The sequence below is a fragment of the Nomascus leucogenys genome, chromosome 5, assembly GCF_006542625.1.
Source record: "Nomascus leucogenys isolate Asia chromosome 5, Asia_NLE_v1, whole genome shotgun sequence".
NCBI lineage: Eukaryota > Metazoa > Chordata > Mammalia > Primates > Hylobatidae > Nomascus > Nomascus leucogenys.
In genome coordinates this window covers 6360497-6371304 of record NC_044385.1, presented here as the reverse complement: position 1 = coordinate 6371304, position 10808 = coordinate 6360497, and positions in this window count along the sequence as shown.

Below are 10808 nucleotides of genomic sequence, written 5' to 3'. Positions count from 1 at the left end.
TAAAAATAACTTCTTTTTATAGCACAGGCTTTCATATTAGATATGACGTAGCTGCCCTACTTATGAAAGGGCACCCAGAAGCCAAGATCCCCGCTGACAGATGCACCTTTGTAATAATAATAATAGTACCTTGCTTTTTATAGTGTTTTGCGTGTGGGCTATCATTTAATCGTGATCATTTTTTTCCAGGTCTAAATTATAAGCACCTCTGTCTGTATGTAAAGAACTGTTTTTTGCAGTTCTTTACGTTTTCATAGATAAGAGAATTGCAGTCTTGGTATTGGCCCACCCTTCCTCCTTCCCTCCTTCCTTCTTTCCCTCCTTCTCTTCATCCCTCCCTCTGTAGATATGTCTGCTTTTGAGTGATAAACATGATTTTAAGAATAAGCCTCAGAGAAGAATCAACTTTCAATGTCTGCTTGTAAGCCAGCTTGGTTCTTAAGCATGGTTATTTCCTACAGATCACCTCATTGGAATTAAAACAATGGATTTTTTTCAGTTTGGGAATTCTTTTCCACCCAGTTATCTGTGCAGGAACCCTACAGAATGGGAGGCAGGTTAGCCCCATCTCCTGGTTTTTCAGAGCAAAGAGGAAAAGGGAGAAAAAGCATTATTGTTTGCTGTTTCTTGTCACCTACTTTTTTGTTTGTTTGTTTTCTTTTTTTTTATGGAGTCTCGCTCTGTCACCCAGGCTGGAGTGCAGTGGCACAATCTCGGCTCACTGCAACCTCCGCCTCCCAGGTTCAAGTGATTCTCTTGCCTCAGCCTCCCGAGTAGCTGGGACTACAGGTGCCCGCCACCACACCCGGCTAATTGTTTGTATTTTTAGTAGAGACGGGGTTTCACTATGTTGGCCAGGATGGTCTCGATCTCTTGACCTTGTGATCCATCTGCCTCCGCCTCCCAAAGTGTTGGGATTACAGGCGTGAGCCACCGCGCCCAGCCTCGTCACCTACTTCTTATTTAATGACACTAAATGTGTATCTTGAGTAGAAGCTGGACCTTTTTTATTTCTATTTTAGTTTTTTCTTTCTTCTAAGTTAAATTTTTAAAACATTTTAAACTGTTTTAATTGGATTTTCTGCTTTCATTTTGTTTTCCACTAAAAACAGCTTTGAATCCTCTTTATATAACTTATTGTCTTTGAAAATAGCCTTTCTTTTTGTCCAGATTCTTCTTTCTATATCATTTCTAGACATCTAATTTAAATAGAAATTAGTTATTTTCTGTAAGGCTTTTTTTCAGCCAGTTTCTTCCCATTCAGAGAGGAAAAAAATAGGAGATTTAGGAAGGCATGCCAGTTTCTTTCAAGCAAGTGTTGGCCTCTAGTGGATCAAAAGTGCAACACACTTTCTGTCTACTTTGGCATTCTGTGAAGAACTCCATATTTTGAGGAAACAATAAAACAGATTGCTAGTACTGAAGAAAAAAAAAGGAAAATACACTTCCTTTTGACAAATAGCATAAATTAATTGATAAAAATGACAAAATAGCCTTAACAGAATCTGCTACCTGATAAATTTAAAACTTAGAAGTATAAAAATACATCATAAATAAAATTCTAAGTCAAATAACAAACTGGAAAACACTTCTAATAAATATGACCTACAGATAGCAAAACATTTTTAATATATTCAGAGTTTTTAGAAATCAACAAACTATAAGAATGGATAAGCTTTTGCATGGTTTCTACTTATAAGATCAACTTACAAAAGCCATAGCATTTCTCTGTAGCAGCAATAATCAACTAGAAAAATTTAAAAGGAGATACAATCTACAGAAATAAAACAATAAAATATATGGGGACTAACTGAACCAGAATATACAATATCTCTGGGGTTGGCGAAGCTTCTAAATGCCAGTAAAGGACACAGATGATTATATAAATATATGATTTAAAACAGGCTGATTTAATTTTCCAAGATGTCAAAGATTTTTGAGTTAGACTTAATTCACCTAAATCCAATTCAATCTCATTCAAACTTCCAGTTTTCTTTTAGATAAACTAAATAAATTTATTCTAAAATTTACCTGGAAGAATAAATGTCCATAAATAGGTCAACCCTTTAAAAAGAAGAGTATAAAAACAGGACGTGTCCTGTCAGATACTAAGACATAGAACAATGCCAATAATAAAAAGTATGAATTGTGAAGAACAAATAACTAGACCAATGAAACAGAATAGAGAGTTTAGAAACAGATCCATACACTCATGGGAACTTACGTATAATAAAAATAGCACCACTAATCAATGAAGAAAAGACATAGATTTTAAAACAGACAATGTTAGTGAAACTTATTCACGTATGGAAAAAAATAAAACTAGATTTCTACCTAACACCAAATAACAAAGGTGAACTTCAACAGACCAAAAACCTACATATAAAAGGGAAGAAACTATAAAAATTAGTGGAAGGTAACATAACAGAATATACTGGTGATCTAGGGTGGGAAAAGACTTCTTAAACAAAATTTGCAAAGCACAAATCATAAGGGAAACAATAAATGTATTTCAATCAAACTTGGAGATTTCTATACAATAGAGGAATAATGAGCAAATTTAGCAGACACATGACAGAACAAGAGAAGACATCTCAAGGTCTAAAACTGATCTGCATCTAATATCTAGAATAGTTTTCTCCAATGGAACTTTCTGCAATAATGAGTATGTTCTAAATCTACACAGTCCAATATGGTAGCCACTAATCACATGTGGCTATTGAACACTAAATGAAAATAAGAAGCAGAATTAAATGTAATACACAGTACCGTTTGATTTATATAAATTGAAAATGCATGTTTACAATAATACACATTTAGCAAGAACTCTTATAACTGAAAGAGTATTCATTGAACACACTAGGAAGCTTGGAAGCTTGCATGTGTGTCTGTGGGGCAGCGGGAGAGGAAAATGGGAATCAGGAATCAGGATAAAAGGGAATGATGCTGATAATTTCCAGGAAAAGAGGATATCATTTAACTCAATCCTCTGTAGCTGAGGTCTAACAAAAATGAAAAGAAAGAAAAGCCTTAAGAATCTAATAGAAAAAAAATGAACAGAATATAAAGAATTAACATACAAAATAGATGTAAATAAGAAAAAAAACACATGAAAGTCAATGTTCAATTTCTTATTATCCAAAGAAATAAAATGGAAAAGAAGAGTGAATAACATTTCCACCCATCATATAGTAAAAAAAAGAAAATTAGTAAAAATATTGTTCATTTTTGGGAGAATTTTCAAAGAAGCAGGCCTAAGACCCGGTATTTAAATTGACAAGCCCTTCCTGGAGGGCGATCTGTCAGTATATATCAAGAACATTAAAGATAAAAACAATCAAAGCTTTTAACTCTGCAATTCCTCTTCAAGGAATTAATCCTAAGTAGATTACTGGATAAGAAAAACAAATGTAAGTATGCCTACCATTAACAATAAAAGATAAAGACAAGCCGAACACCCAATAATAGGTGCAGAGTTAAATCATTATGAGTCATTCAAAATGAAGGAATACATAATAGGACATGTTCAAAGAACATGTACTGCACAGGAAAACACTCATGAAATACTGACATATGAGAAAATATGCAATATTTTATTTATATCTATTATAAAGCCAAGTTTTTTTTAAACATGCACACACACAGGCCTTAAAAACAGTGCCAGGAAATACAGAACATGTTAATAGTAGTTATTTCTGGATATAACAGTAGGATTACTAGAGATTTTTGTTTTCTTCTCGATACATTTCTGTATTTTCCTGTGGTCACTATCAAAAATATGTGTTTGTATTATAATTAGAAGATACACGTTGATTTAGGGCGCATGGAGGCATCTTAACTTGCAATAAGTGGGTAATTCGAGAAAGAAGGACGTGACATTTAGTCTAAGCAAAAATACTACCTAAGGATGACAAAGTAATTCCTAGCATCAGTAGGAGCCAGACCTTTACAAACTACACAGGAGAAAAGAAAGGTGGGCAGGACCCGTGGTCCACGAGGACTCCCACTGCTACAGCCAGATCTTTCAATGGGGCTGCAACGTGCCAGCAAAACCTAAGCCATAGATGGTCTGTGTTCTGCTCACGTTCACTCTCAAAAGGTCACCTAAACTGAGGATTTTTTGATGAATAGAGCCAGTGCCCTTTTCAAGAATGAAGGTGCTTTATATATAACTACAATTTCTACCCAAAACAAGATTTCTAAGTAGTTCTGATCATTTCTAGGAAGCTGTATAGCAGCATTTCACAAGTACGAGTTACAGATACCTGAAGGTTACCTGAAGGTTTGAAAAAGTCATTATAATAGTTGCAGAGTTACTGAAGATTGGCTTATAAAGATAAAATGGCAATGAGATTAAGGGACTTATATCTGAGTTACGCAAGCCCAGAAATGCTTTTGCCAAAAAGGATTTACGGAATTTCGCACTGCCTTACAGGAATTTTGATGTGGAAAACCTAAGTTTATGCCTAAGGGAGACAGATACACAGTGGAATGTAGTGGGTTCACTGTGACTAAGACATTTCTTGACCCAAGCCTCTGAGGTGACGATCTGGTCTCCAGTGAGCAGAAATAGCCTAGAGAGATCAGCTGTAGGTGGTGTGTATAGAAAAGGAATACAACTCCTAAACAACTCTTGATAGTTAATGAGCTCAAATTTTCATTTTAGAAGAGTAATTGAGTTTATCAGCAGTGGTAGAGGACAAAGGTCCTACCAACAAGGATACTAGACATCATAAAGGTACTCACAAAACAGTAGTGGAAGCCAGGTGTGGTGGCTCAGGTCTGTAATCCCAGCATTTTGGGAGGCTGAGATGGGAGGATCACTTGAGGCCAGGAGTTTGATACTAGCCTGGTCAACATAGCCAGTACCCCATCTCTTCTAATTTTTGACTTAAAAAAAAATAAAAGAACACTGAGCATCTCTTAGATGGAAAAGGGAGATTTCAGAAAGTAGGGGAGGGAACAGCAAGGAAGACTAGAGGGCACCAGTGTGAGAACAAGTTAGCTACCCATCCTAGTCTTGTGATAAAACTGGATCATAAAAAATTAGTAGAATAAATGAGATTTGCTTCTAGTTTCATTTTAAAAAAGAAAAAAACAATAGAAATTAAAAATACGTATCACTTTATTACAGACTGAGACACAAAGATTTATGAAAACCTATATATTTTATAAAATTATATATTTTTTAGTTTATGAAAACAAAGCAGAGTAAAAGTGAGCTCTATTACAACCTGGTAAGATTTTTTGAAAGCTAAATGAAACAAATGTTTAGAAAACGAATTTTTATTAATACAGGGAGATGATTCATAATGAAACAGCTCAAAAAAGCAGAAGAATGTTGCTCAAAGTTCAGAGGAAAAGACAGTAGGAACTTTAGAGCTATGAGTCCCTCTGTTTGCAAATGTGGAGCAAAAACTCTGGAGCAAAATGGCACCCTTGGATGTCATGACTGCCCACAAAGCTGGAGGCCAGGACCTGTAAAGCAAGATCATGTCCAGTGACATTTAGTTTGGTCGAGTAAGACCTACTTCATCCTTGTAATCACTCACTCTATAACTGTCTAATAAACACTTTCCATGTACCGGGCCCTTTCCAAGGTTTAACGAGATCACTGTTTCCCAGTGCTCTGATGTTGGAATTTGCCACAAGTCTAAGAAAGGTGTTTTTAGGGTGTGAAAAAAACCTTTCCCAATGCCCGCTTCCATACTGGGTCTCTCTTCCTGCCGAAGCAGATTTAATTGTTTTCATAGTACTATGTTCCCATTTCTGTTGTGATACACTTTTATTTCATAGTAAGCTGTTTGGTGCTTCGGGTCTGTCTCCCCTCTAAGCTGAGCTCCTCAGGCACAAGGACAACATTCATCCTTGTATTTGTGGATCTTAGGGGGTGTCTTGCACATTGTAAGCACTCTGTAACCATTTGGCAATATTCAGCTCTGCCTATAGGCCTGTGGCTCTTCCAGCCTCAGTTTCCTGATGAGTGAAGTGGATCTGACAATACCTCCTGCTTCACAGAGTTATAATGAGAATCGAGCAAGAGTCCTGTGGCAGCCCTTGGCACAGGCAGGTACTTGTGGTGACACAGGTCTTCTGGGCATTCAGCCCTTCCTCTCCTGGTAAAAGCACTTTGTTTTCTTTTGGGAAATCCCCTTTTTATTATTCTTATGCCATATGGTTTCAGTGTGCTGAAGTCTACCTGCCCCTTCCCCAGCCCTGTTTTCCAGAGTTGAGTATGTGCAAAGCCAGGTCAATTACAGCCGGTGAACATTTGCTCAGGGCCTTCTGCTGAAACAATTGGGAAAAGGTTCTCTGGAGTCACTGGGTAACTTAGATATTAAACTTTGAGCTGCAAATCTGCCCACATAAATAGCCTGCCTATGAACACCCTAAGGTTTCCTAAGATGCCATTAATTACAAGATATACCATTATTTTCTACACTTCTAACAATAAAGAAATGTAATAAGAAATTGTACATTGCATTTTGATTTCAGACATGTGAAAAAGGAAAACATGCATTTTAAAATTGATGAGACATGGTAAAACCAGCACAGAAGAAAAAGAGATGAAGAGACGCCAGTCCTAACAATATCATTTGATCCCTCAAGTCCATCTAAGCCTAAATTCTTGAGTTATTCCTGCACTTTTCAGGAACAAGAGAGTGTATTTGTTTGTTAGGGCTGCTGTAACAACCATAAACTGATTGGCTTAAACAATCAGAGTGTATTGCTTCATAGTTCTGGAGGCTAGAAGTCCCAGATCAAGGTGCAGGGTTTGTTTCTCCTGAGGGCTGTGGGGAAAGGATCTGTTCAACGCTTCTCTCCCTGGCTTGTAAATGGTTGTCTTCTCCCTACGTTATCTCACAGCTTCCCTCCATGTATATCTTTGCCCAAATTTTTCCTTCTCATAAAAACATCAGTCAAATTGGATTAGCTCCCCACCCCCAACCCTCCAGTAATGACCTTATTTTAACTTGATTACCTCTGCAAAGACCCTATCTCCAAATAAGGTCACATTCTGAGGTACTGGGGTTGTTATACAACCTATAACAGAAGGAATGCATTCCCTTTATACAAAAACCAAGTTGAGGTAGGTTTCTGTCATTTACCACCAAGACTTCTGCTCAGTAAAATTTAATTTCCTTCCCTAAGGTAACTAAAAGTTCTTTAAAATCCCAGCAAGTTTTCAGAAATGAATGATAACATGCATGAGCAAAATTTTAATTTAATCAGTTCCGTTCCTTCTGAGTCATTCTTGAGGGAGACCAGAGGTTCAGGACGAGATACAGTAGGATGAGACATGGGCTCTAATTTTGATTCTTCCATTACAAATGAAGTTGGCCAAATCAATTAAAAAAAAGAACAGCAATTTCATTTTAAAGGAAAGTAGCATGAGATTGTGAAGAGGACATTAATCTAAGGATGAAAATATCTCCTTTAGATAAAAGTTTCTGACTCTACCACTTGTTCTGTGACATTAGGTGAGCCACTAAATGATCCAGGCCTCGTCTTCCGAAGACCAAATGGAAATGCATGTGAAAGCTCTTGACAAACTATACATCACCGTCCATGACTACGTTTTGGAGGCTTTTTCTCACTTCACTACTGAGTGTCACAACACAGACACTAGACTCTATACAATTTAAATAGACTATCTCATTTAATCTTCATGATCTTATGAAGCAGTTCAATTAGATCTATTGTTCTTCCCAGTTTTCAAATAAGGAAAATGGAAAATAATTTATTTATTTTCATTTTATTCTGTTGATCAAATTATTGGGTCAATGTGCAATGGCTCACTTAGACTACTGTGGTCTTGGTTTAAGTCGTTTCAGAGGTTACATTATGCTCCGAGGTCACCCCAATCAAATAAAGAGTTGGGGAACTTTTTCTAAAGTCAGCAAATTAACAGCTAATACATTACACAGCCCAGATTTGAATTCAAGCAAGGTAGGCTTAACTGAGCTGGTATATAAGGGATAATGGAAGCTATCTATGGAGATATACTGATAGATGTATATATAGATATACGAAAGAACAATGGAAAAACTGGCCACAGATGTTTGTTAAAAATACTTATTAGATTTTAAATGATGGAATTAAAGCATGTGTTTATCCTCTGCTTCTGAAAATAGAACTGCTGGCTGGGTAAGTCCCCTGGAGGCTGAAAGACCAATAAGTGGACAGAAATTCATTACTCTTTTATTCTGAGACCAGCTGCTTCATGCAGAATCTGGCACTCACCACACAACGACCACTCTTAGCTTTATAATCAATGTGACACCTTTGTTTAAGCTGAGCCTCTCCATCTTGTATTTCTCCTCACTAAGCATTCTGTTGCTGGTTGTATTTCTCACTGTGTTGATGTATTGATGTCTGTTTCATTGTTCCAGGTTATATTTCACTGAGTTTTCAATAGAAATGTCCCTTTTTGCTACCTAGTGAGTGGGTGTCCTTCAGCAGCTTACCACTTTGGAACCATTATTCTTATATCCCATTGCAAGTCACACTTTGTCATTAAAGTCAAAAGAGCAATATCCATTTCACGCCTATGACTAAGTCCCAAGTTCACCAAGAAAGTGGGTAGCATTCTCTGAACTTTTTGTATTTTTAGTTTTTTTAAAAAAACAAAAGCAAAAAGTTGAAGCATGGAGATAAGCAAATTCACTTGGGCCATGAGAAAGTCATGGTAACACTGAAAATCATGACAGAAGCAAGTGCTGCTCCAACGTAAGAAGAGAAGCTTCCTCAGTCTGAACCACTGGGCCCAGGATGTATAATTTATTAAAGATCTCATACAAGAATGAAGAGTTAGCCTGGCTGTGATTGCAGAGGCCCTCTCCCACTCATTCACCTTGAGCTCACCTGGGAGTAGCTTTGAAGGCCAAGGTCAGAAAAATGTATCTTTGGATCCAAACATTCTCAGGATTGTGCCTATTGTCTTTTTGATTCCACAACTCCATGACAGCCTGCTACCAGCTGGAACTATGTATTCCTCCTCCTCTCTCGATCTTTGCTATTCACTGGGTACATTCTTCCCACTATGTGTCATAGTGAAGAATGTAGCCATTTGGAGTCAGACAGATACTAGCTTGAATCACATTTGAATCACATCACATAACAGCTTTAGGTCTATGACACTATTACCTGCTTCTCTCTGCTTCCGTTTTTTTCTTCTGTAAATGAGGGTAGCAATAGTTATCTTCCAGAGCTATTACGAGGATTACATGAGGTAGCACATGCAAAACACAGTAGATTATAAAAAAAGTTGTTCCTTTTCTTTCTTTTTCCCAAATCACCCAAAGGGGATTTAGTCAATTGGTAACTTTGAAAATGTTAACATAATATCTATCTATCCACAGATAAATACATATGCTAGCCATCCAAAGGTAAGTTAAAAGCACAGATTCCACAGCCAAACTACACAGGGTTCAGATCCCTTTGTACTTCAGTTGTCTCACTTGTAAAATGGGGATAACAAATGTGCCATCCTCATAGCATTGTTATGAGTGGTAAATAAATTAAGGATGTAAATATATACAACTAACCTGAAAAATACTAATTGTTCCCTAAGTGTTATAATTCAAGACTCTAATAGTAATGCTTATTATTTAGATAGATAGGTAATGTCAATGCTAATATATCAGTCACCTCCAAGACAGCTTTGCCAAAGACCTATGCCAGTTCCCCTAAAATGTATATTTTGGAGCCAGAGATAATATTTTTTCGAAGTGTCATTCTGCATAAATGCATTTCATAGGTTTGTTTTGGTGAAGGACAAAAACAAAGGCTATTTAAAATCATTTTCCCTCTGCAGTAGGGAATGAGGACAGCATTTATTCTTTCTGCATTCTCTGTCCTAGATTATTCAAATAATACTCATCCTGATAACTTTGGAGTTGTTTCACTGTAAAACAGCTTTGAAAATAGCTATATTGCCCAAACGTCTAAGTTCTAAAAACATCAGTGTCTATTTTTGATCCAGGCTGTTAGCTAATTTCAATATTCATTTGTCGATTCAACCAGAAGTTTACTGGAGTTTACTATGTGCCAGACAACGTTATAGAAGATAGGCAAAAATCCTTGCTCTTATAGAGCTTTCATTATTGTGAGGTGAGAGATGTTCGATAAACAAATGGATAACTAGAATACGTAATTTGTCCAATTATGGTATGTATCATGGAGAAAAATAAATCAGGGAAAGGAAAATTAGGTATCCCAAAGTAGGGATAGGAATTGCAATTTTAAATAGCATAATTGGAGAATATCTCACTGAGAAGAAACCTATCCGTATTACTGAGCGAAGTAAAGGACCAAGCTACGAGGCTATCTGTTGGAAGAGCATTCTGGGAAGAAGGAACAGCATATGCAAAGCCCTAGAGGTGGGAGTGTACCTGGCATATTCAAGGAATGGCACAGAGGCTAGATGGCTAAAGTAGAGTGGGCAAGAGCAAGAAGAGTGGGAGTTGAAGTCACATGCACATGAAATTACAAGAATGTTCACAGAAGCAGTAGTAATAGAATCTTGAAACCACTCAGATATCTGTCAGTAGTAGAATCAATAAATTATAATGTACTTACATAATGGAATTCTACATTGAAATGCAACAAAAAATAAACTATGTCAATAGTAGAATCAATAAATTATAATGTACTTACATAATGGAATTCTACATTGAAATGCAAACAAAAAACAAACTATAGGTGCTCTTGATAATACAGATGAATCTCACAAACATGATGTTGAGTAAAAGAGGCCAAATGCTAAAGGATAAAAACTGCATCATTTCTTTTATATACATTTCACA